The sequence below is a fragment of the Camellia sinensis genome, chromosome 11, assembly GCF_055761805.1.
Source record: "Camellia sinensis isolate YWXY chromosome 11, ASM5576180v1, whole genome shotgun sequence".
Taxonomy (NCBI): domain Eukaryota; kingdom Viridiplantae; phylum Streptophyta; class Magnoliopsida; order Ericales; family Theaceae; genus Camellia; species Camellia sinensis.
Genome location: NC_138971.1, coordinates 65771688 through 65796336, shown reverse-complemented (window position 1 = coordinate 65796336; position 24649 = coordinate 65771688). Strand labels below are relative to the sequence as shown.

At 42.7% G+C, this 24649-nt stretch overlaps 2 non-coding genes across 2 annotated transcripts; both read left to right on the top strand.

Annotated features, from left to right (window-relative positions):
* The first annotated feature begins 9686 nt into the window (after positions 1-9686).
* LOC114276986 (small nucleolar RNA snoR69Y) lies at positions 9687-9792 on the top strand. Its single transcript, XR_003634443.1, has one exon. It is a non-coding gene; the product is annotated as a small nucleolar RNA snoR69Y (small nucleolar RNA).
* Positions 9793-9894: 102 nt separating this feature from the next.
* LOC114276988 (small nucleolar RNA snoR53Y) lies at positions 9895-9984 on the top strand. Its single transcript, XR_003634444.2, has one exon. It is a non-coding gene; the product is annotated as a small nucleolar RNA snoR53Y (small nucleolar RNA).
* Positions 9985-24649: the final 14665 nt, after the last annotated feature.

The following is a 24649-nucleotide window of genomic DNA, read 5'->3' as shown; positions in this document are numbered from 1 at the left end:
GGTGGGACCAAAGTAAGTTGTGAAAACTGACGAAACTAGCACGAGACTCCCTGTTCGAAAACTAAATTCAAAAATGCACTTTTTCAGACTTAAGCTTGAAAATAGGCCATCGGAGGCCAAAATCGTGCAACAGCCATGAGACGGCTCGGGGAACACCTCAAACATCTCGGGAGAGACTAGTGTGAGTTTGGAAATTTACGAAACTAGCACGGGACTCCTGGTTTCAAAACTAAATCCAAAAACGCACTTTTTCACACTTAAGCTTGAAAATTGACCTTTGGGGTCCAAAATCGTGTAACAGCCATGAGATGGCTCGGGTAACACCTCAAACACCTTAGGAGTGACCAAATTAAGTTGTGGAAACTTACGTAACTATCACGGGACTCCTGGTTCGACAACTATGTCCAAAAATGCACTTTTTCACACTTAAGCTTGAAAATAGGCCATCAGAGGCCAAAATCGTGGAACAGCCACGAGACGGCCTGGGTAACACCTCAAACACTGCGGAAGGGACCAAAATAAGTTGTGAAAAATTACGGAACTAGCACGAGACTGCCGGTTCGTAAACTAAGTCCAAAAATGCACTTTTTCACACTTAAACTTGAAATTAGGCCATCGGAGGCCAAAATCGTGCACCAGCCATGAGACAACCAGGGTAACACCTCTAACACCTCGGGACGGACCAATGTGAGTTATGAAAACTTACGGAACTAGCACGAGACACTCGGTTTGAAAACTAAGTCTAAAAATGTACTTTTTCACACTTAAGCATGAAAAAACGCCTTCGATGGCCAAATTCGTGTAACAGCCACAAGATGGGCCGGGTAACACCTCAAACACCTCCGAAGGGACCAAAGTAAGTTGTGGAAACTTACGAAACTAGCAAGGGACTCCCGGTTCGAAAACTAAGTCCAAAAATGCACTTTTTCACACTTAAGCTTGAAAATAGGCCATCGGAGGCCAAAAACGTGCAACAGCCACGAGACGCCCCTAGGAACACCACAAACATCTCAGGAGAGACTAGTTTGAGTTGGGAAATTTACAAAACTAGCACGGGACTCCCGGTTTGAAAACTAAGTCCAAAAATGCACTTTTTGACACCTAAGCTTGAAAATTGACCATCGGGGGCCAAAATTGTGTAACAGCCACGAGATGGTTCGGGCAACACCTCAAACACCTCGGGAGTGACCAAATTAAGTTGTGGAAACTTACGAAACTTGCACTGGATTCCCGGTTCAAAAACTAAGTCCAAAAATGTACTTTTTTCACACTTAACCTTGAAAATTGGCCACCGGAGGCCAAAATCATGTAACAGCCACGAGACGGCCCGGGGAACACCTCAACCACCTCGGCAGGGACCAATGTGAGTTATGGAAAATTACGGAACTAGCACGGGACTCTCGATTTGAAAACTAAGTCCAAAAATACATGTTTTCACACTTAAGCGTGAAAATGGGCCTTTCGGGGGCCAAAATCGTGTAACAGTCACGAGACGGCATTGGTAAGCCCTCAAACACCTCAAGAGGGACCAAAGTAAGTTGTGGAAACTTAAGGAACAAGCACGGGACTCCCGATTCGAAAATTAAGTCCAAAAATGCATTTTTTAACACTTAAGCTTGAAAATAGGCCCTCGGAGGCGAAAATCGTGCAACAGGCACGAGACGGCCCATCGAACACCTCAAACACCTCAGGAGGGACCAATGTGAGTGGTCGAAACTTACGGAACTGGCACGGGACTCCCGGTTTGAAATCTAAGTCCAAAAATGCACTTTTTCACACTTAAGCTTGAAAATAGTGCTTCGGGAGCGAAAATTAGGTAACAGCTATGAGACGGCCTAGGTAACACCTCAAATACCTCAGGATGGACCGAAGTAAGTTTTGGAAACTTACGGAACTAGTACGGGACTCCCGGTTCGAAAACTAAGTCCAAAAATGTACTTTTTCACACTTAAGCTTGAAAATAGGCCATTTGAGGCCAAAATCGTGCAACAACCACGAGAGGGCCTAGGTAACACCTCAAACTCGTTGGGACGGGCCAAAGTATGTTGTGGAAACTTACAGAACTTGCATGGGCCTCCCGGTTCGAAAATCAGGTACAAAAATGCAGTTTTTCACACTTAAGCTTGAAAATAGGCTAACGGAGGCTGAAATCGTGCAACAGCCACGAGACGGCTTGGGTAACACCTCAAACACCTCGGGAGGGACCAAAGTAAGTTGTGGAAATTTACGGAACTCGCACAGGACTCCCGGCTCGCAAACTCAATCCAAAAATGCACTTGTTCACACTTAAACTTGAAAATAGGCCATCAGAGTCCAAAATTTTGCAACAACCACGAGAAGGCCTGGGTAACACTTCAAACACCTCGGGACGGACCAATGTGAGTTTTGGAAACTTACGGAACTAGCACGGGACTCCTGGTTTGAAAATTAAGTCCAAAAATATACCTTTTCACACTTAAGCTTGAAAATTAGCCTTCGGCGGCCAGAATCGTGTAACAGCCACGAGACGGCCCGGGTAACACCTCAAACACCTCGGGAGGGACCAAAGTAAGTTGTAGAAACTTACAGAACTAGCACGGGACTCCCGATTCGAAAACTAAGTGCAAAAATGCTCTTTTTCACGCTTTGGCTTGAAAATAAGCCATCGGAGGCCAAAATCGTGTGACAGCCAGGAGACGGCCCGTGTAACACCTGAAACACCTCAGGAGGGACCAAAGTCAGTTGTGGAAGCTTACAGAACTAGCACGGCACTCCCGGTTCGAAAACTAAGTCCAAAAATGTACTTTTTCACACTTAAGCTTGAAAATAGGCCTTCGGGGGCCAAAATCGTGTGACAGCCAGGAGACGGCCTGTGTAACACCTGAAACACCTCGGGAGGGACCAAAGTAAGTTGTGGAAACTTACAGAACTAGCATGGGACTCCCGGTTTGAAAACTAAGTCCAAAAATGCACTTTTTCACACTTAAACCTGAAATGAGGCCATCGGATGCCAAAATCGTGCAACAGCCATGAGACAGCCTGGGTAACACCTCGGGACGGACCAATGTGAGTTATGAAAACTTACGGAACTAGAACGGGACTCCCTATTTGAAAATTAAGTGTAAAATTGTACGTTTTGACACTTAAGCATGAAAAAAGGGCTTCGCTGGCCAAATTCGTGTAACAGCCACGAGACGGGCCGGGTAATACCTCAAACACCTCAGGAGGGACCAAAGTAAGTTGTGGAAACTTACGAAACTAGCAAGGGACTCCTGGTTCGAAAACTAAGTCCAAAATTGCACTTTTTCACACTTAAGCTTGAAAATAGGCCATCGGAGGCTAAAATCGTGCAACAGCCACGAGACGCCCCGGGGAGCACCTTAAACATCTCAGGCGAGACCAGTCTGACTTGGGAAATTTACAAAACTAGCACGGGACTCCCGGTTTGAAAACTAAGTCCAAAAACAAACTTTTTCACACTTAAGCTTGAAAATTGACCTTCGGGGGCCAAAATCGTGTAACAGCCACGAGATGGCCTGGGCAACACCTCAAACACCTCGGGAGTGACCAAAGTAAATTGTGAAAACTTACTGAACTAGCACGGGATCCCCGGTTCGAGAACTTAGTCCAAAATGCACTTTTTCACACTTAACCTTGAAAATAGGCCATCGGAGGCCAAAATCGTGCAACAGCCACGAGACGGCCCGGGGAACACCTCAACCACCTCGGGAGGGACCAATGCGAGTTGTGGAAACTTACGGAACTAGCATGGGACTCTCGATTTGAAAACTAAGTCCAAAAATACATGTTTTCACACTTAACGTTGAAAATGGGCCTTTCGGCGGCCAAAATTGTGTAACAGTCACGAGACGGCCTTGGTAAGACCTCAAACACCTCAGGAGGGACCAAACTAAGTTGTGGAAACTTAAGGAACAAGCACGGGACTCCCGATTCGAAAATTAAGTCCAAAAATGCATTTTTTAACACTTAAGCTTGAAAATAGGCCCTCGGAGACTAGAATCGTGCAACAGCCACGAGGCGGCCCATCGAACACCTCAAACACCTCAGGAGGGACCAATGTGAGTGTCAAAACTTACGGAACTAGCACGGGACTCCTGGTTTGAAATCTAAGTCCAAAAATGCACTGTTTCACACTTAAGCTTGACAGTAGGCCTTCGGGAGCCAAAATCGTGTAACAGCTATGAGATGGCCTAGGTAACACCTCAAATACCTCGGGATGGACCAAAGTAAGTTGTGGAAACTTACAAAAATAGTACGGGACTCCCGGTTCGAAAACTGAGTCCAAAAATCTACTTTTTCACACTTACGCTTGAAAATAGGCCATCGGAGGCAAAAATCGTGCAACAACGACGAGACGGCCAAGGTAACACCTCAAACTCCTTGGGAGGGGCCAAAGTATGTTGTGGAAACTTACAGAACTTGCATGGGCCTCCCGGTTCGAAACTCAAGTACAAAAATGCACTTTTTCACACTTAAGCTTAAAAATAGGCTAACGGAGGCCAAAATCGTGCAACAGCCACGAGACGACCCGGGGAACACTTCAAACACCTCGGGAGGGACCAATGTGAGTTGTGGAAACTTTTGGAACTAGCACAGATCTGCCAATTTGAAAACTAAGTTCAAAAATGCATGTTTTCACACTTAAGCTTGAAAATAGGCCTTCGGGGGCCGAAATCGTGTGACATCCACGAGACGGCTTGGGTAACACCTCTAACACCTCGGGAGGGACTAAAGTAAGTTGTGGAAATTTACGGAACTCGCACAGGACTCCCGGCTCGCAAACTCAATCCAAAAATGCACTTGTTCACACTTAAACTTGAAAATAGGCCATTAGAGTCCAAAATCTTGCAACAACCACGAGAAGGCCTGGGTAACACTTCAAACACCTTAGGACGGACCAATGTGAGTTTTGGAAACTTACGGAACTAGCACGGGACTCCTGGTTTGAAAATCAAGTCCAAAAATGTACTTTTTCACACTTAAGCTTGAAAATTAGCCTTCGGCGGCCAAAATCGTGTAACAGCCACGAGACGGCCCGGGTAACACCTCAAACACCTCGGGAGGGACCAAAGTAAGTTATAGAAAGTTACGGAACTAGCACGGGACTCCCGATTCGAAAACTAAGTCCAAAAATTCTCTTTTTCACGATTAGGCTTGAAAATAGGCCATCAGAGGCCAAAATCGTGTGACAGCCAGGAGATGGCCCGTGTAACACCTGAAACACCTCGGGAGAGACCAAAGTCAGTTGTGGAAACTTACAGAACTAGCACGGGATTCCCGGTTCGAAAACTAAGTCCAAAAATGTACTTTTTCACACTTAAGCTTGAAAATAGGCCTTCGGGGGCCAAAATCGTGTGACAGCCAGGAGACGGCCCGTGTAACACCTGAAACACCTCGGGAGGGACCAAAGTAAGTTGTGGAAACTTACAGAACTACCACGGGACTCCCGGTTCAAAAATTAAGTCCAAAAATGCACTTTTTCACAAATAAACCTGAAATTAGGCCATCGGATGCCAAAATAGTGCAACAACCATGAGACAGCCTGGGTAACACCTCGGGACGGACCAATGTGAGTTATGAAAACTTACAGAACTAGCTCGGGACTCCCGGTTTGAAAACTAAGTCTAAAAATGTACTTTTTCACACTTAAGCATGAAAAAGGCCTTCGATGGCCATATTCATGCAACACCAACGAGACGGGCCAGGTAACACCTCAAACACCTCAGGAGGGACCAAAGTAAATTGTGGAAAATTACGAAACTAGCAAGGGACTCCCGGTTCGAAAACTAAGTCCAAAAATGCACTTTTTCACTCTTAAGCTTGAAAATAGGCCATCGGAGGCCAAAATCGTGCAACAGCCACGAGACGCCTCGGGGAACACCTCAAACATATCAGGAGAGACCAGTGTGAGTTGGGAAATTTACAAAACAAGCACGGGACTCCCGGTTTGAAAACTAAGTCAAAAAACGCACTTTTTCACACTTAAGCTTAAAAATTAACCTTCGGGGGCCAAAATCGTGTAACAGCCATGAGATGGCCCAGGCAACACCTCAAACACCTCGGGAGTGACTGAATTAAGTTGTGGAAACTTACGGAACTAGCATGGGATTCCCGGTTCGAAAAAGTAAGTCCAAAAATGCACTTTTTCACACTTAACCTTGAAAATTGGCCATCGGAGGCCAAAATCGTGCAACAGCCACGAGATGGCCCAGGGAACACCTCAACCACCTCGGGAGGGACCAATGTGAGTTGTGGAAACTTACGGAACTAGCACGGGACTCTCGATTTGAAAACTAAGTCCAAAAATACATGTTTTCACACTTAAGCTTGAAAATGGGCCTTTCGGGGGCCAAAATCGTGTAACAGTCACGAGACGGCCTTGGTAAGACCTCAAACACCTCAGGAGGGACCAAAGTAAGTTGTGGAAATTTAAGGAACAAGCACGGGACGCCCGATTCAAAAATTAAGTCTGAAAATTAAGTCCAAAATGCATTTTTTAACACTTAAGCTTGAAAATAGGCCCTCGGAGGCCAAAATCGTGCAACAGCCACGAGACGGCCCATCGAACACCTCAAACACCTCAGGAGGGACCAACGTGAGTGTCAAAACTTACGGAACTAGCACGGGACTCCCGGTTTGAAATCTAAGTCCAAAAATGCACTTTTTCACACTTAAGCTTGAAAATAGGCCTTGAGGAGCCAAAATCGTGGAACAGCTATGAGACAGCCTAGGTAATACCTCAAACACCTCAGGACGGACCAAAGTAAGTTGTGGAAACTTACGGAACTAGTACGGGACTCCCGGTTCGAAAACTAAGTCCAAAAATGTACTTTTTCACACTTTAGCTTGAAAATAGGCCATCGGAGGGCAAAATCGGGCAACAACCATGAGGCAGCCTAGATAACACCTCAAACTCCTTGGGAGGGGCCAAAGTATGTTGTGGAAACTTACAGAACTTGCATGGGCCTCCCGGTTCGAAAATCAAGTACAACAATGCACTTTTTCACACTTAAGCTTGAAAATAGGCTAACGGAGGCCAAAATCGTGCAACAGCCACGAGACGACCCGGGGAACACTTCAAACACCTCGGGAGGGATGAATGTGAGTTATGGAAACTTATGGAACTAGCACAGATCTGCCAATTTCAAAACTAAGTTAAAAAATGCATGTTTTCACACTTAAGCTTGAAAATAGGCCTTCGGGGGCCGAAATTGTGTAACAGCCACGAGACAGCTTGGGTAACACCTCAAACACCTCGGGAGGGACCAAAGTAAGTTGTGAAAACTTACGGAACTAGTACGGGACTCCCGGCTCGCAAACTCACTCCCAAAATGCACTTGTTCACAGTTAAACTTGAAAATAGGCCATCAGAGTCTAAAATCTTGCAACAACCATGAGAAGGCCTGGGTAACACTTCAAACACCTCGGGGGGGACCAATGTGAGTTTTGGAAACTTACGGAACTAGCACGGGACTCCTGGTTTGAAAATTAAGTCCAAAAATGTACTTTTTCACACTTAAGCTTGAAAATTAGCCTTCGGCGGCCAAAATCGTGTAATAGCCACGAGACGGCCAGGGTAACACCTCAAACACCTCGGGAGGGACCAAAGTAAGTTATAGAAACTTACGGAACTAGCACGGGACTCCCGATTCGAAAACTAAGTCCAAAATTGCTCTTTTTCACGCTTAGGCTTGAAAATAGGCCATCGGAGACCAAAATCGTGTGACAGCCAGGAGACGGCCTGTGTAACACCTAAAACACCTCGGGAGGGACCAAAGTCAGTTGTGGAAACTTACAGAACTAGCACCGAACTCCCGGTTCGAAAACTAAGTCCAAAAATGTACTTTTTCACACTTAAGCTTGAAAATAGGCCTTCGGGGGCCAAAATCGTGTGACAGCCAGGAGACGGCCTGTGTAACACCTGAAACACCTCGGGAGGGACCAAAGTAAGTTGTGGAAACTTACAGAACTAGCACGGGACTCCCGGTTTGAAAACTAAGTCCAAAAATGTGCTTTTTCACATTTAATCTTGAAAATAGGCTATCAGAGGCCAAAATCGTCCAACAGCCACGAGACGGCATGGGTAACACCTCAAACACCTCAGGAGGGACCAAAGTAAGTGGTGGAAACTTACAGAACTAGCACGGGACTCCCGGTTCGAAAACTAAGTCCAAAAATACACTTTTTTACACATAAGCCTGAAAATAGGCCACCGGAGGCCAAAATTGTGCAACAGTCACGAGACGGCCTGAGGAACACCTCAAACACCTCCGACGGGACCAATGTGAGTTGTGGAAACTTACGGAACTAGCACGGGACTCCCGGTTCAGAAACTAAGTCCAAAAATGCACTTTTTCACACTTAAGCTTGAAAATAGGCCTTCGGCGGTCAAAATCGTGTAACATCCACGAGACGGCCTGGGTAACACCTCAAGCACCTCGGGAGGGACCAAAGTAAGTTGTGGAAACTTACGGAACTAGCACGGGACTCCCGGTTCGTAAACTAATTCCAAAAATGCATTGTTTCACACTTAAACTTGAAAATAGGCCATCGGAGGCCAAAATCGTGCAACAGCCACGAGACTACTACTGATACTACTTCTACTGCCACTGTTAGTCCTCGTTGTGTGTGATCAAACCATGTCAGCCTATTCTCTCTTAGTTTGTATTCTATCGATACTACTTCTACCCATTCACAAATATATTCATTCTAACTCTATTTTTTCTAGTCTTGCTGCACATTCACCTTAGCATTCTCATCTCAGCAACACTCATCTTATCTACATGTTGTTTCTTTGTTGCTTAACATTCGGTCTTATACAACATCGCTAGAAATTATGCAAAAATAAAATAAAAAAGATTTTTGAATTTTGGGGTTAGATTTGTAATTTTTTGGGAACAGGCTTTTTTAGTAATTTTTTGACTTTTTGGCTAAAATGTGATATAAAAAAAAATCGTATGTTTGGGATGACTTTTTAGTTTCTACGAAAAGATGTAGAAAGAGTAAAGAGAAAAGGGAATCTTTAACTTTTAGTATAAGTTATTGGCTTTTTAAACTTTTTAGTATTTTTTGACTTTTAGGCTAAAAACTGATATTGCCAAACAAGACCTTAATTATAAAAAGTCAAAAACCCACACTAAAAGCCCCTGTAACAGGTTTTAAAAAGCCCATTATTTTGTATTTCAGTGGGACAAACAAAGCCCATTAAAAAGCCCGCTTTCAAAGCAAACCAATCGAAGCCTTAGCCCCAAAAAAGATCAAGTCTCAATAGGCCTGCTAAAGCCCAACCCATAATAGGCCTAGCTTTTCCATTAAGAGAGTTGCGTTAATCCCAGTCCAGTAATTAAACTAAGCCTCCAGGGCCATATATGTAAAATCGCAGATTCGACATCTCCATTATAAGCCCTAACCCGAGCCAATCGATCTCTTTATATAATTTTCTGTAGACTCCGAACCTTTCACTCACCTCTCGCCTTTGTATTAGTCGAATTCTAGCCTAGGTCTCTCTTTCTCTCTCTCTATATATATATATAAACTACGTATATATGTATGTTGATTTGAATTTGGATCTTCAATTTTGTGAGGAAAAGAAAGAAAAGTGAGAATTTGTGTAAAAAATTGTATTTTTAGTTTATTCACATTGTGTTTTTAGTAATAAATTTGTGAAATTCGAGATCTAAAAAGTATGGTGGTGCAATGATGGTAATTGTTAATCGCAGCTCATTATGAGGCCTTGTTTTTAGACACTAAGGCCTGGGAATAGACTCTATCCAACATCTATCTGAGCTTCAAAACTTTTTTTTATGTTATTATTTTATTTTAATTTTAATATTGATTTTTGATTTATTACCATAACTTTTGTGATTAAAAAAATGAGGGTTTGATCTTTTTAACATTCCCTGTGATGTTTGTAAGTCTGATGACCATGCTAATTCTGATCAATCTGTGATTGAATCCTTATTTACTTGTTTTTTTGAGGGAACATTACACTTTTTTGCCATTTTAAATTTTCTACTTCTCTTGAATTGAATTTTTTTTTTGGTACATTTAAATCGTATTATATAAAAATTTGATTAGTCTAGCATTGTTGTTAGAGATCTCCAATCTATAGTACTTAAAATTATCCTAAATCCTTTTATCAATTAGTTATCAAATCAAGAGAGATTTTTTTTTATCAAATTAATAATTAAATTTGAAGATTGAAATTTTTTCAATAAATTTTATGAAAGGAGAAACTTTGGATAAGAAGGAATTTTTAAAAGAATTTTGATGAAAGAACGTGGTTAGTTCATATTAAATTATACTTCTATTCAAATTTAAATTCTCAAATTAGATAGAAAATAAGTAGTGAAGAGGTGGAGATGCTCTTTAAATAGTAAATTAACACAGGAGGGATCAATGTGAGTTGTGGAAATTTATGGAACTAGCACATGACTCCTGATTTGAAAACTAAGTCCAAAAATGTATTTTTTCACACTTAAGCTTGAAAATAGGCCTTCGGTGGGGCAAAATCGTGTAACAGCCATGAGATAGCCTGGGTAACACCTCAAACACCTCAGGAGGGACCAAAGTAAGTTGTGGAAATTTACATAACTAGCACAGGACTCCCGGTTCAAAAACTAAGTCCAAAAATGCACTTTTTCACACTTAAGCTTGAAAATAGACCATCGGAGGCCAAAATCGTGCAACAGCCACGAGACGGCCCGAGCAACACCTCAAACACCTCGGGAGGGACCAATGTGAGTTTTGGAAACTTACAGAACTAGCACGGGACTCCCGGTTTGAAAACTAAGTTAAAAAATGCACTTTTTCACACTTAAGCTTGAACATAGTCCTTCGGGGGCCAAAATCGTGTAACAGCCACGAGACGGCCTGGGTAACACCTCAAATACCTCGGGAGGGACCAAAGTAAGTTGTGAAAACTTACAAAACTAGCACGGGACTCTCGGTTCGTAAACTAAGTCCAAAAATGCATTTTTTAACACTTAAGCTTGAAAAATAGGCCATCGGAGGCCAAAATCGTGCAATAGCCACGAGACGGCCTGGGTAAGACCTCAAACACCTCAGGAGGGACCAAAGTAAGTTATGGAAACTTATGGAACAAGCACGGGACTCCCGATTCGAAAACTAAGTCCAAAAATGCATTTTTTAACACTTAAGCTTGGAAATAGGCCCTCGGAGGCCAAAATCGTGCAACAACCATGAGACGGCCCATCGAACACCTCAAACACCTCAGGAGGGACCAATGTGACTTGTGGAAACTTACAAAACTAGAACGGGACTCCCAGTTCGTAAATTAAGTCCCAAAATGCATATTTTCACACTTCAACTTGAAAACAGGCCATCGGAGGCCAAAGTCATACAACAACCACGAGATGGCCTGGGTAACACCTCAATCATCTCGGGACAGACCAATGTGAGTTGTGGAAAATTACGGAATAAGCACGGGACTCTCGGTTTGAAAACTAAGTCCACAAATGTACTTTTCACACTTAAGCTTGAAAACAGGCCTTTGGCGGCCAAAATTGTGTAACAGCCACAAGACGGCCTGGGTAACACCTCAAAAACCTCGGGAGGGACTAAAGTAAGTTGAGAAAACTTACGAAACTAGCATGGGACTCCCGGTTCGAAAACTAAGTCCAAAAATGCTTAAACTTGAAAATAGGCCATCGGAGGCCAAAATCGTGCAACGGCAACGAGACGGCCCAGGGAACACCTCAAACACCTCGCAAGGGACCAATGTGAGTTTTGGAAACTTACGGAACTAGCACGGGACCCTCGGTTGGAAAACTAGGTCCAAAAATGTACTTTTTCACACTTAAGCTTGAAAATAGGCCTTCGGGGGCCAACATCGTGTAATAGCCACGAGATGGCCCGGGTAATACCTCAACCACTTCAGGAGGGACTAAAGTAAGTTGTGGAAACTTGCGGAACTAACACAGGACTCACGGTTCGAAAACTATGTCCAAAAATGTACTTTTTCACACTATATCCTGAAAATAGGCCATCGGAGGCCAAAATCATGCAACAACCACCAGACGGCCTGGGGAACAGCTCAAACACCATGGGATGGACCAATGTGAGTTGTGGAAACTTATGGAACTAGCACGAGACTCCTGGTTTGAAAACTAAGTCCAAAAATTCACTTTTTCACACTTCTGCTTGAAAATAGGCCTTCGGAGGCCAAAATCGTGTAGCAGCCACGAGACGTCCCTGGTAACACCTCGGAACGAACCAATGTAAGCTGTGGAAACTTACAGAACTAGCATGGGACACCCGGTTCAAAAACTAAGTCCAAAAATGCACTTTTACACACTTAGGCTTTAAAATAGGCCATCGGAGGCCAAAATCGTACAACAACCACGAGACGGCACGGGGAACACCTCAAACACCTCGAGAGGGACCAATGTGAGTTGTGGAAACTTACGGAACTAGCACGGGACTCTCAGTTCCAAAACTAAGTCCAAAAAAGCACTTTTTCACACTTAAGCTTGAAAATAGGCCATTAGGGCCCAAAATTCTGTAACAGGCACGGGCAGGCCCGGGGAACACCTCAAACACCTCGGGAGGGACCAATGTAAGTTGTGAAAACTTACGGAAGTAGCACCGGACTCCCGATTTGAAAACTAAGTCGAAAAATGCATGTTAAATTATATATTTTATTGATAAGATAATAATTGTCTAACTTGCATTCTTTTTTCTTTTTTTGTGTTTCATTTTTTTGCAGATTCGAGATTTGATATGGAGATGTTTGGTAATTTGGAGAGCAGTAGCTAGCTCATTTTGTGTTTTTGCTCATATTACCTTATATGTATTTTGGTTGCGTTGTAAATTTTATATTTTTTTTGGTATTACAGGACATGTTTCGTTATCCGCTGTTGATATTAGTAGACATGTTTTTTGTGGATATTAGGAGACATGTTTATAATCTGCATGCAGTTCATATTGTATTTTTGTGGGTAGTGCTGAAATTCAATTGTGATATTTATGAAAATGAACTGATTTTTGTATTGATTTGTAATAGATATTTTATTGAACAGGTTATGGAAATGCACAGGGAATATTTAGATGAACAGGTCAAATTTAATTCGAAAATAGGATCCCCATTTTCAATTTTTTTAATTTTTATTAGCGACGAAATAAAAAATGTCGCTATTAGTTTTCAAAAAACATGACGAATAATTGTCACTAATGATATAGTTCACGTTTGCCGAATATTTCATCGCTAAATTGAAATATTTGGTGACAAAATGTTTTTTGTCATTGAAGAATTTGCTTTTCTGCTCATTTTAGTGACGAATTTTTTTGTCACCTTCATCCATATCATTAGCAAGGAAAACTTTCGTCACTGAAATCTATTTGGTGACAAAATATTTTGTCGCCAAAAACAATTAAAATAAAATATTATTTAGTTTTGGTGACGAAATTGATGTTATAGAGGACGAAAAATGCAACATTTGGAGATGAAACATTTCATCGCCGAAAATGAAAAATAGGCGACGAAGCTGGTTTTCATCACCAGGTACTTTCAGCGACAATGTATAGGCGACAAACGTGGTGACAAATTTTTTTCGTCACAGATCATTTTAGTGACGAAAATTTGATGTTTGGAGATAAAATCAGTCTGTCACCAAAGGCCTTTTTTATTGTAGTGTAAGTTGAAGGTGCTTGGAACATCCAGAACATGAAATTCGATGTCCTGTTGGGCCGAGCCAACTTGAGTTCTGATCTGCACTACCCCCATCACCTCCCGACTGGTATTGTCATAAGCCCATATCACCTGGGCTGTTGGTGCAAAATCTGTGGGCGTCAACCAGATGGCATAGGCCGTACGCGACGGACACACATTTATGCCTGATCCCGTATAAACTAAGACAACTGGTATGCACTTATCCTGTCACGCCCCAAACCCGCCCCTAAAAGTTTGGTTCATGACTAGCCTGTACATAGGCCTCAAAACAGAATTTTAAAATAATATTTAACCAAATACGGGCCTTAAGCGGAAGCAATATTAGTAAGAGACAACATCTATTGAGCTTGTGCATACATGATGGCTTAATTAGATTTAAGCATTTAAATGCACCCCCAGATTTACATATACAATTACCGTATTAATATAGATCTCACACACACTTACATGTGACTTAATAATTCACAAGACTCCCATCACAAATTAAGGCCTCCACATGGCGACATACCCCAGGTGACTTGGCAGACAGGCGAACGTCAGTACAACTCTAGTGTCAATCCCCGATGGCTCACCTACATAAATATACATCGTAACGGGGTGAGCAAGGCTCAGTGAATAATAGCAATGTAAAAAAGGTTATTTAATTGAGCATACTCTTAAAGAGTGTAAATAAGCTCATCAAGTCATACACGGATCTTGTTCACAATTATGTCTCAAAACGGCCTTCGACCCACATGTGATACAGAACGGCCTCGGGCCCATATAGGATACAGCATGGCCCTAGGCCCACAAATAATATAGAACGGCCTCAGGCCCATATAGGATACAGCATGGCCCTAGGCCCATAGATAATACAGAACGGCCTCAGGCCCATATAAGATACATGATGGCCTCAAGCCCATATGTAATACAGAACGGCCGTAGGCCTAACAGATTATATAGAACGACCTCTGGCCTAACAGATTATGCAGAATGGCCTCTAGCCTAACAGTTTATACAGAATGGCCTCTGCCCTAACAAATTATACAGAGCGACCTCTGGCCTAACAGATTATACAGAATGGCCTCAGGCCCAGATATCAACAGATTGGTCTCAAGCCCAGATATTAACAGAACAGAATAATCCCAGATTAATAAGAATACCATTACGCAATTGTGTACATAATTTCCTCATGGTTTAATTACAGGTCGACATAGTTGTCTTGCGTATAACAGAACATTAATAAAAACTATTAACAGAAAGCACATGTATCACTACAGTACGATTAATAGAGAAAGAACAATTCACATTATAACGGCCTCAAGCCCACTTCTATTAATAGGGACAGAACGACCTTAGGTCCATGTCAATGCCATTATTCAATTATATCCCTTAATTTACTCAAACACAATATCAATGGAATAGGCCATTCACAAGTAACAATTCATAAAGCATAATCACAGGAAGTAAGTGAAACATATCGTTACACTACTATTGCTCACAATGGGCTTCCAAAACCAGCTGTGCGGTCTTCAAGTCTTGACCTACAAATATAAACATCACAGCACAATTCATCAATACACATTTGAGTAACGCAATTGGTTCTTAACCTTATTCAATTATCCGTCATTCGATCATTCCATTATTTCTATTCTTTTCTTATTTTGTTTCAAGCTCATGAGATGTGTATGGAGACATATGACATGTGAAAACCATGTACATAAAGGTCCGAAAGTCAGAAAATGGAAATAAACAAAAATCAGAAAATCTGTCCTGTTTGGCCGCACGCGCGGTGCCCTAGCCGCTCATGCTGTGGCCTTGGCCGCACAAGCGGTGGAACTGCAGAATGTATTTTGGCCCAAAACAAGGTTGGCCGCTCGTGTGGTGGCCTAGGCCGCTCGAGCGGTCTGGGTGAAAACTAGTCTGAAATTCTGCTTTGAAAGAGAATCTCCTCTTTTGCAAAATCAACCTTAGATTCATGAAAATCAAGGCCCAAAACTCTAGAAAACAACTTAAAATAAGCATCATAACTTCAAAACAAAACTTAATGTTTCATGTGAAGGATCTAAATCTTGAATTTAAGGGTGAAGTCAACATCAATACACATGATAACAAATTCATGGAGTTTTATCCTCCATCTTCAAAATAATGCAAGAAGAAAAGCTTATGAACATGGTTTAGAGGATGTGAAGCCATGTAAGAAATATTATGAGTCATCTTCCTTCAATTTCTTCCATATAAGCTCATAATGCTCTCTAGATCAAAATACAACACAACACCCTCAATTACACATAATTCCCCTTAATTCAATTTAATTTCCATGAGATCATGGGTGTATCAACCCTATGTCAAGAAATTAGAAGGAGATTCTTACCTCAGATAATTAATTGGAGAAGATTTGGCTCCAAGTTCCTTCTTCCTCCCTTCCTTTCTCTTGATCTCTCTTTCTCTAGAACTCTCTTTCCCAAATGTCTTCTTTTGTTGAGCCAAATAAAGGCTCATATCTATATATATATAAATACATATCACAAATAGGAGTAGCCAAACACATCCTTACGAATCGTACAAAATCAAATTTTAATTAAACTTCCTAGATAACTCTAAAAATTGTGCGGATCATAAATATGTCCTCTGTTCTGGTTTCTGAAGCCTCTAAGGCCTTAAATTTGCAGTACCAAGTTAACCACCCAAACGTGCATTAACGAATCAGACAAATTAGATTTCCAATCAATTTTCCCAAACAGTTCTAAAAATTCCCATTAACATACCCAAATACTCAATTTTGATTTCTGAACCCGCAAAGGTCGGTAATTCCAATTTTAAAGCCATGACTCAACAGATAATTCCTCAATTTGAATAGATATCATTAAATTAAAATGCATTAACCCACAAGGACATAAGAGTAATTTCAGATACGGATTTTGGGGTCGTTACATATCCTTACACTCCACAGAGATGTATAACGGCTTGTTGTGCTCAGAGCCCTCAGGCGGTAATTCTTTCTCTGTGAAGGTCAAAGTCGGTGAAGCACCACCCGGGAACATCAGTCCCACCAACTACTCGGGAGTTGTATCAATAGAAAGCTTAGCCTTGTCCATTGCTGATAGGACGGTGCGTCTATGCACCCGCGAGGCCATGAGCAGTCCCCAGATGGAGATGTCTGCTTGAATCTTTTTTAACAGCTTCAGTATAGCTTCCTCCTTTAACAGTTTGTCCTTTTGTTTCTCAACTTCCCTTTCTTTCCCAGATGCCTCTGGCTGGTCCAGGTGTGGGGATTTAAAGTACCGCCCACTCTGGGTCATGTGGTCGACTTCTTCCGTATACCACGTATCATCTGGGAGATTCTGTCCCTAGTCCTCATCAGTGTGGGCCAGATGCAAATCATCGTCTTCCCACCACATGCCCTCAGTGACAGACAAACAACTGTCCAGTTTTGCTGTAGTTGTTTCCGTGCTCAACGCACATTATGTCCCTGCTGGGGCCTTGGCTTTTCTAGCCCTCTGATCAGTCTCGATCCTCTCTTGTTCAAACCGCTTGAGCACGGCCACTTGTTCTGTGTCAGCTGTGTAAATGCTGCTCAATTCCTGAGCAAAATTCTTCGTGCCGGTGCTCTCTGGCAACTCCTCTTTATCATCGACCGTTCCGGCCATTGCAGACATTCTTGTTTCTGACTGTCCCTGTTTCAGCTGAGACCCCTCATCAATGTCGGCCTCACCACTAAGCCACCCTGTATTGTCTGTTCATCCATTCAGGTCAAACCAGTTGACGCTCACATCCCCCGGATCATGCTCATCAAAGAACTGTAGATTAGCAATGTCCTTCTCAAGCTCTGCTAAATCATCTAGCCCCTGACCTGGCCTGTCTTCCCGGACCACATTCGCCTCAATTTTCCTCGGCAATCCTACCCTCGGCTTGGCCTGATCAGCTGGCGTAATAAAGTGGCAGGGGTTATATGCTTCCTCAATTAAGCTTGCAAAGCCCTCAGGCGTTCCCTCTTCTATCACAGCCACCACCATGGGTTCAGGTTGGGATATTGACGTGCTTAACATGCATAAGTCTATGCATTCTGTGATGAACACCGTCGGCATAGGTAGGTTGGAGGGAGTGCTGTATATGCTGGGGCCGTATGGGACGGCCATTGTCTGGATCAGGTTTACTTGCCATGGTGGATGAGGGTGTTGGTTTTGTGGTGGGAGGGGGTTTGTAGTGACATTTGTCTTCTCAAGAGGCGCAATCACTTTATTGTCAATAAGATCTTGAATCTCATGATGCAATCTAAAGCACAAATCAGTATCATGCCCATGCTGCTGATGGAAGGCACAATACTTGGCTGGGTTGTGTGTAGGAGGGAGGGGATTTGGCAACGGTCGTGGTTCCAAGGGCTTTAGATGCCCTTTTCTAATCAGGACCCTCAAGGCCACAGACAGAGACATGTAAAGTGGGGTGAAAACCCTTTGGCCCCGGGGTGGGTACTTTGCAGGTTGGGGGGTGGCTCCAGATGAGCCGGTAAAGGGTGTGGTTGTTTTTGGTGTGGTGGTGACCATGCCTATGTCAGAGGTCCTCACAGCTACATTGCTACTCGTAGCTGTATTTGAACTGCGGGTGAAGCCCTCTTGGGCTACTCTTTCTCCTGGTCAATCAGACCCTGCTTCATAGCATCTTCTATCTGTACCCCAATCTCATGAAGATCAGCAAAGGTGGGGAGGGGTAAGACAATCATCTTCTGCAACAACTTCGGTTGCAGATTCTGCACGACCATCCTTATTTGGTCTTTCTCAGCTAGCCTAGTGGTCATCATGGAGGCCTTCGCCCTCCACCGGGTAACAAAGTCAGAGAAGCCCTCCTTCGGCTCTTGCCTAGTTGCCTCAAGATCACGAGTTGTGACCTCGATTTGAGTATTGTACGAATATTGTGCAATGAAGGCCTCGGTCATCTCCTCCCAATTCCTCTTCATTGAATCCTCTAGTTTGGCATAGCATATGGCCGTAATACCCGACAGGGTCCGACCAAAAAGGGATAGCTTCTGCATTCTAGTCAAGCCCATCGACCATAGAATATCTGAAAACAGCCTCAAATGAACCATAGGATCGCTCGAGTTGTCGAAGCGGTCTATGTGAGGCATTTTAAATCTATCCGGCAATGTCACCATCGAATCTGTGTAGCCATCCTCTATGTCTGGGATCGAGTTAACTCCCTGAGCTCGCTTGAGCAACTTCTTGAGCTTGCTCACTTTCAAAGCAGTAGGATCGACCTCAAACTCGAACGGTGTATCCGTTAGGTAGGCCGGTGCTTTGGACGTCTGAGGTGGGATTGGCCTTGCTGGAATGCCTGTATTTTCTGGTGGGAGTGGGTACGAACTCAGCTTAGCCTACTGGGCTACAACCTCTATTTGTCGAGCGGTAACCTCCGCTTGGCGAGCTTCGTCCTGCTGCATGGCCTCGATAGTTTGCAGAAGTTGACGCATCATTTCCTCCATACTGACTGAGAGATGCCGATCTATCAGACTCGGTGCACACTCTGAAGTAGAAGCAGAAAACTAGTGTTCACTGAGCACAGGTGATTGACTAGTTGGTGAATTATGCCGAACTCTCATCTGGATTGTAACCGGGAAAAGCGAAGCGAGCACTGGTTGTCCACTCACAAGATCCCCATATTAATAAAGCCTTCTTACTCTGGTCCAGAGTGCTTGGGGGTAACTGCCTCGTTGGAAGCAATGATGAAAATACTACTACTGCAAAACAGAAAATAAAGCAAAAGAAACAAAAATCAGAAAAACGTACAGCACCTCGACTTAGACAAAGACAACACACAGTTGAAATCATAAGCTGGACATTCTATACTCAAACACTGATTTTTGCCCCCCCAAATTTTCTGCCCCAATACTGATACCCTCAAATATTGATGTCCTCAGACTGATACCCAGACTTGCAACTAATACATACATTCCTGTAGAGGCACAGCCTAACAGCACGTATCAAGCAAGTGAGAGCCAAAACACCCCTATAGTGGGGTTGGGTTTCCCTATCCTAGTTTCATCACGAGCTAGGGTTCACTATGCACGCATGCGGTTTCAAACAATCCTACATTCGGGTGAGCAACCTGTCCTAGTTTGAAACAGTCTCTAAGGCTTCTAATATGCAACTAGGTCAAAAGGTCAAATGGTCAAAAAGGGTGCCTCAGCAAGACCACCTAATATACCTCTTGCTCCTAACATTGAGAAGTGAAAGGAGGATCAAACGGTACAGCGGTGATCCAGATCCGAGGTTTATGTTCCCATCGTGGCAGAGCCCACAACCGGCCTTATGGCACGCTTTTCTAAGCAAGCCTCCGGCAAACCGTTCAAGAATAGCGGATGGCAAACACTGTGACTTAGGCGCACCAATGCAAGTGCAATGCAAAGAAACACATAAATGTAGATAAAATAACATATCATGAGTTCGAGTCAAGTTCTCTAAATCCCCAGCAGAGTCGCCAGAAACTGTAAACCCAACTTTCTTCGCGCACCCTCCTTTCGGAGAGGCGTGATTTGGTCTCCTATAGTTCGGACTCCTGTCACGGTTCTGTATCTAATCTCACAAAGTGCAATGTGAGACTGATAAACACCAAAGAGTCCAATCTGGGAAATCATTTTGGAAAATTGATTTTAGATCAAATGATGCCAAAACTGGACTGCTTTGCCAGATTATAGAGTCACCACCTAAATATTTTATTTTTTGAGAAATTTAGGAAACCCTGACTCATCCCAAAGGCCATGTGTCCATCATCACCAAAGTTGCCTCGGCTCGGGAACTTGGGTACGAGAGGGGAAGGTACTGAAGTGAGCACCCCCGCTAGCCCAATCAAAGGATCGGCCTCTACTAAGCATGATATGTTGTTTTATAAACACACGTGTTCTTATTCTGATTATTAGCTAACTTTACTATGTGGCGCACACATACAAGTATAGACTCAATCACGAGAATTGGAACAAAACAACTCATGTTTGTTTTTTGAAAATAGTTTGAAAGTGCCACTCGCAAATGGGCTAAAGCATGGATTTGCCACCCTCAAGTGGGCTTAAAAAGATGATTTTGCCACTTTGCAAAGAGGGCTTAAAACTCACATTTGTTAAATCGTCTCAATTCATGCAACAAGGCCTTCATCCGCAAGCAGTCATGCAGTTTAAGCATTTAAGCAAATAGCCTCATGTCAAGCATGCTATCATGGAAACACTCACACTCATGCAAGTATGCTAAAACGTAACACTTACAGTGTACTCCGAGCCAAAACAAAAGCTAGTTAGAAACAATGCATGGTCCTAACTATACAAGATGCCTAATGCAACACATGCAATAATGCAACAAAATAGGCTCAGCTAACTAAGATGGCATATGAATGCAACAATTGATACACGTATTCAAATAAGTATTGAAATATGATGTAGTTTGAATGATGTGCCGAGCCTGGTGCATGCAATACAAATGAATGATGCACGCATGAGAGCATAAGGTATGCTAATTAAAAAATGCCCTAAAACTAACCATTGAAATCGGTTAAGTAAAATGGAGAAAGAAGTGGGGTTGGAAGACATGCACACACACACACACCCTTATTATGACATTGCGCCCTCTCGAAGGAGGGTTCGAATAAATAAGCTAAGCTAATCAAACTAATGTAATTAAAACTAATTAGACTAATTATTACAAGCCAAATGAATAACTAGTAAACTAATTACTAATTATTACAAAACAATAAACAAATAGCTAAGCTAAGCTACTTAATTATTACAACACTTAGTCAACTAGCAAACTAATTAATTAAATTACAAAACCAATGCTAACTAACAAATAAAGCATTAAATTACACTACTTCAGCTCTGCTTCAGAAATTTGAACATGCATGTATTCGATTTCTCGCCCCGAAAAGCCCACTGGTTTGCTCTTAAGAGGCACTATTTGCAGGGTCACTCCAAGAACTTTCTGCTCTGCCTTACCAATTCCATGCTGAGGAATGCACCAGTGGCCTGCCGGCCATGAGAAGCTACTGCCGGCCATCTGCTGACCAAAGAGAGGCATTGTCGGCCAAGGATGAAGCCTTGTCAGCCATTGATGAGACACTACCGGCCACTGGTATGCTACATCACCATTCTACAACAGAGCTCAAACAGAGGAAAATGGAGGGTCTCCTAAGGGTATATCTTTACCGTGCCACCCCTTATCATCTCAAAACATCAAAGGAGTTGCACCATTGGATCCAAAACCATCAATCAAGCATTTTGGATGCATGATGGCCAAAGATCCAACTTGTACACATTCAATAAATGCACAAACACAAGACTCTAGACCACTACCTTATCATGCATGATCAAAGGCAATGGAGACAAACGAGGTTGGCTCATTTTCATCACTTTGAGTATGAAATAATCTACCTTGTGTTCAATATAACGTCCAATTGAACACAATGCAATGCAAACAACATGCTTATCGTGGCCATGTTTTACTAGATTCAATTCTTGTTCACACATTTTAAGTTAGCAAACCATTCTTTAATTGATTTGTCTATTGTGAAAGTCCTCTAATGAGAGAGGGGTCAACCAAAAGATGACTTAAGACATGAGAGAGACCATGCATTTGACTAGGAGGAACCCTTAAAAGTTGGTTAAGGCCATTTAAGCGCAAGCCTCAATCTCAAGCTTAAACACAACTATAAGACTAACCAACCCTCAAAACAAATAGAAAAAGGAAGAAATTAGGGAGGTGGCAGAATTTCAGTGCTGAAATGGCATGAAACACAAGACTATAACATGCAAACAACTCATGTACAACATGTTAGAGACTTAAGCATTGAAAACTAGTGAAGAGCTTTACACTAGAACCATGCAACATCAAGCTCAACGGACCAAACCAGCTCTAGACAGAGATTCAACATGCCAAAACAGTGGCTAAAATGAGCTGAGATGGTAGCATGAAAGGCAAGAAACATGCTCATGTATTAGGCTACAAACATGGCTCAAAGCACAACTCTCAAAGGCTATGAAAGAGTGACAAAAGCAAGAGTGTGACAGAGCTATACGGTAGACCGCCCCAAACTTCCTCCGCGCGCCTCCCTTTCGGAAAGGGCGCGCGGGTTGGGTTCTAGCTACTACAGTTCGGACTCCTGTCACTGTTCTAAATCTAATCTCACAAAGTGCCATATAAGACTGATAAATCACCAAAGAGTCCAAATTCGGCAAATCGTTTTGGAAAATCGATTTTAATCAAAAAGCGCCAAACATGGACTGCTTTTCCTGATTTCAGAGTCGCCACCTAAATATTTTATTTTGGAAAATTTAGGAGACCGTGGCTCATGCCTAAGGCCACGTGTCCGTCATCACCAAAGTTGTCTCGGCTCGGGAACTTGGGTACGAAGGGGAAAGGTCTTGAAATGAGCACCCCCGCTCGCCCGATCAAAGGATCAGCCTCTACTAAGCATGATATGCTGTTTTTATAAACACATGTGTTTTTATTCCGGTTATTAATCTAACTTACTATGTGATGCGCACAGCACACAAGTATAGACTAAATCGCACAAGTCAGAACAAAACATCTCATGTTTGTTTTTCGAAAATGGTTTGGAAGTCGTACTCGCAAGTAGGCTAACGCATGGATTTTCCACCCTCAAATGGGCTTAGAAAAACACGATTTTTGCCACCTTCAAGTGGGCTTAAAACACACAGTTTGATGAATTGTTCCAATTCAAGTAATGAAGCCTTCATCCACAGGCATTCAAGCAGTTATAGCAATCAAGCACAGAGCCTCATGGAAAGCATGCTAAACATGGCAACACTTACACACATGCAAGGATGCTAAAGCATAAACACTTACAGTGTACTTCGAGCTAAAACAGAAACCAATTAGAAATCAATGGATGATCCTAATGATAAAAAATGTCTAATGCAACGCATGCAAAATGCAACTAGAATAGGCTCTGCTAGCTAAGATGGCATATGAATGCAACACTCGATAACATGTTTTGACACGTATTCAAGTAAGTATTGAAATACGATGCAGTTTGAATGATGCACCGAGCCCGGTGCATGCAATACGAATGAATGATGCACGGATGCAAATCATAAGGTATGCTAATCGAAATATGCCCTAAACTAACCATCAAAAGCTGATAAGTAAAAGGGAGAAAGAAATGGGGGTTGGAAGACATGCACACACACACGCACCCTTATTGTAGCATTTTCCCTCTCGACGGAGGTCCGAATAAAATGAAAGCTACCTAGCTACGCTAATTAAGCTAACTATTATGAACCAACTAATTAACTAAGCACTCTAGCTAATTAATTATTACAAACCAAATTGAATAACTAGCTAATCTAAACTAACTAGAGTATTACAAAGCACTAAGCTAAATTAATTACAACGCAGGTAATTAACTACAACTAGCTAACAAAAGCGATAAATGGCCTCGTGGGTGAGGGAGATATGCATGCTCGGTCGCGTCATCCCAGAAATCCACCGCCTTGCCTCGAGACGCCTCTGTTTGCACTCTTTTGAATCTTTGAAAATTACACTGATTTCCGAATTGCTTCTTTCTAATCTCAAGAACACCTTGAGGGTTGAAATTCCTCCTGTTGCTGCAACAGAGCACAGACAGAGGCAAGACAATGTATTTGCAAGAAAATGTATGCACTTCCACACTCCTTATCATATATCAAGCTCAAAAGAGTATGGCACTTGACTCTCGGGCCAACAACCAAGCATTTTCAATGCATGGTGGACAAAGGATCAAGCTTGCGCAAAACTCAATGAGTGCACACATGTAGACACCCCATTTTTGACCGTCCTCAAGACTTGGACGTCACCGTTTGAACACTCGGTGATTATCCATGTTTGTGTTCGTTTGGAGTTCCCGGAGGCCTCGGCTCGCGCGCCTTGCCTCAGGATCTCCGAACTCGACCGTTTAGTGTCTGGTTTCGCACCGAACACTTGTGTTTTGCCTTGGAGAGGTAGG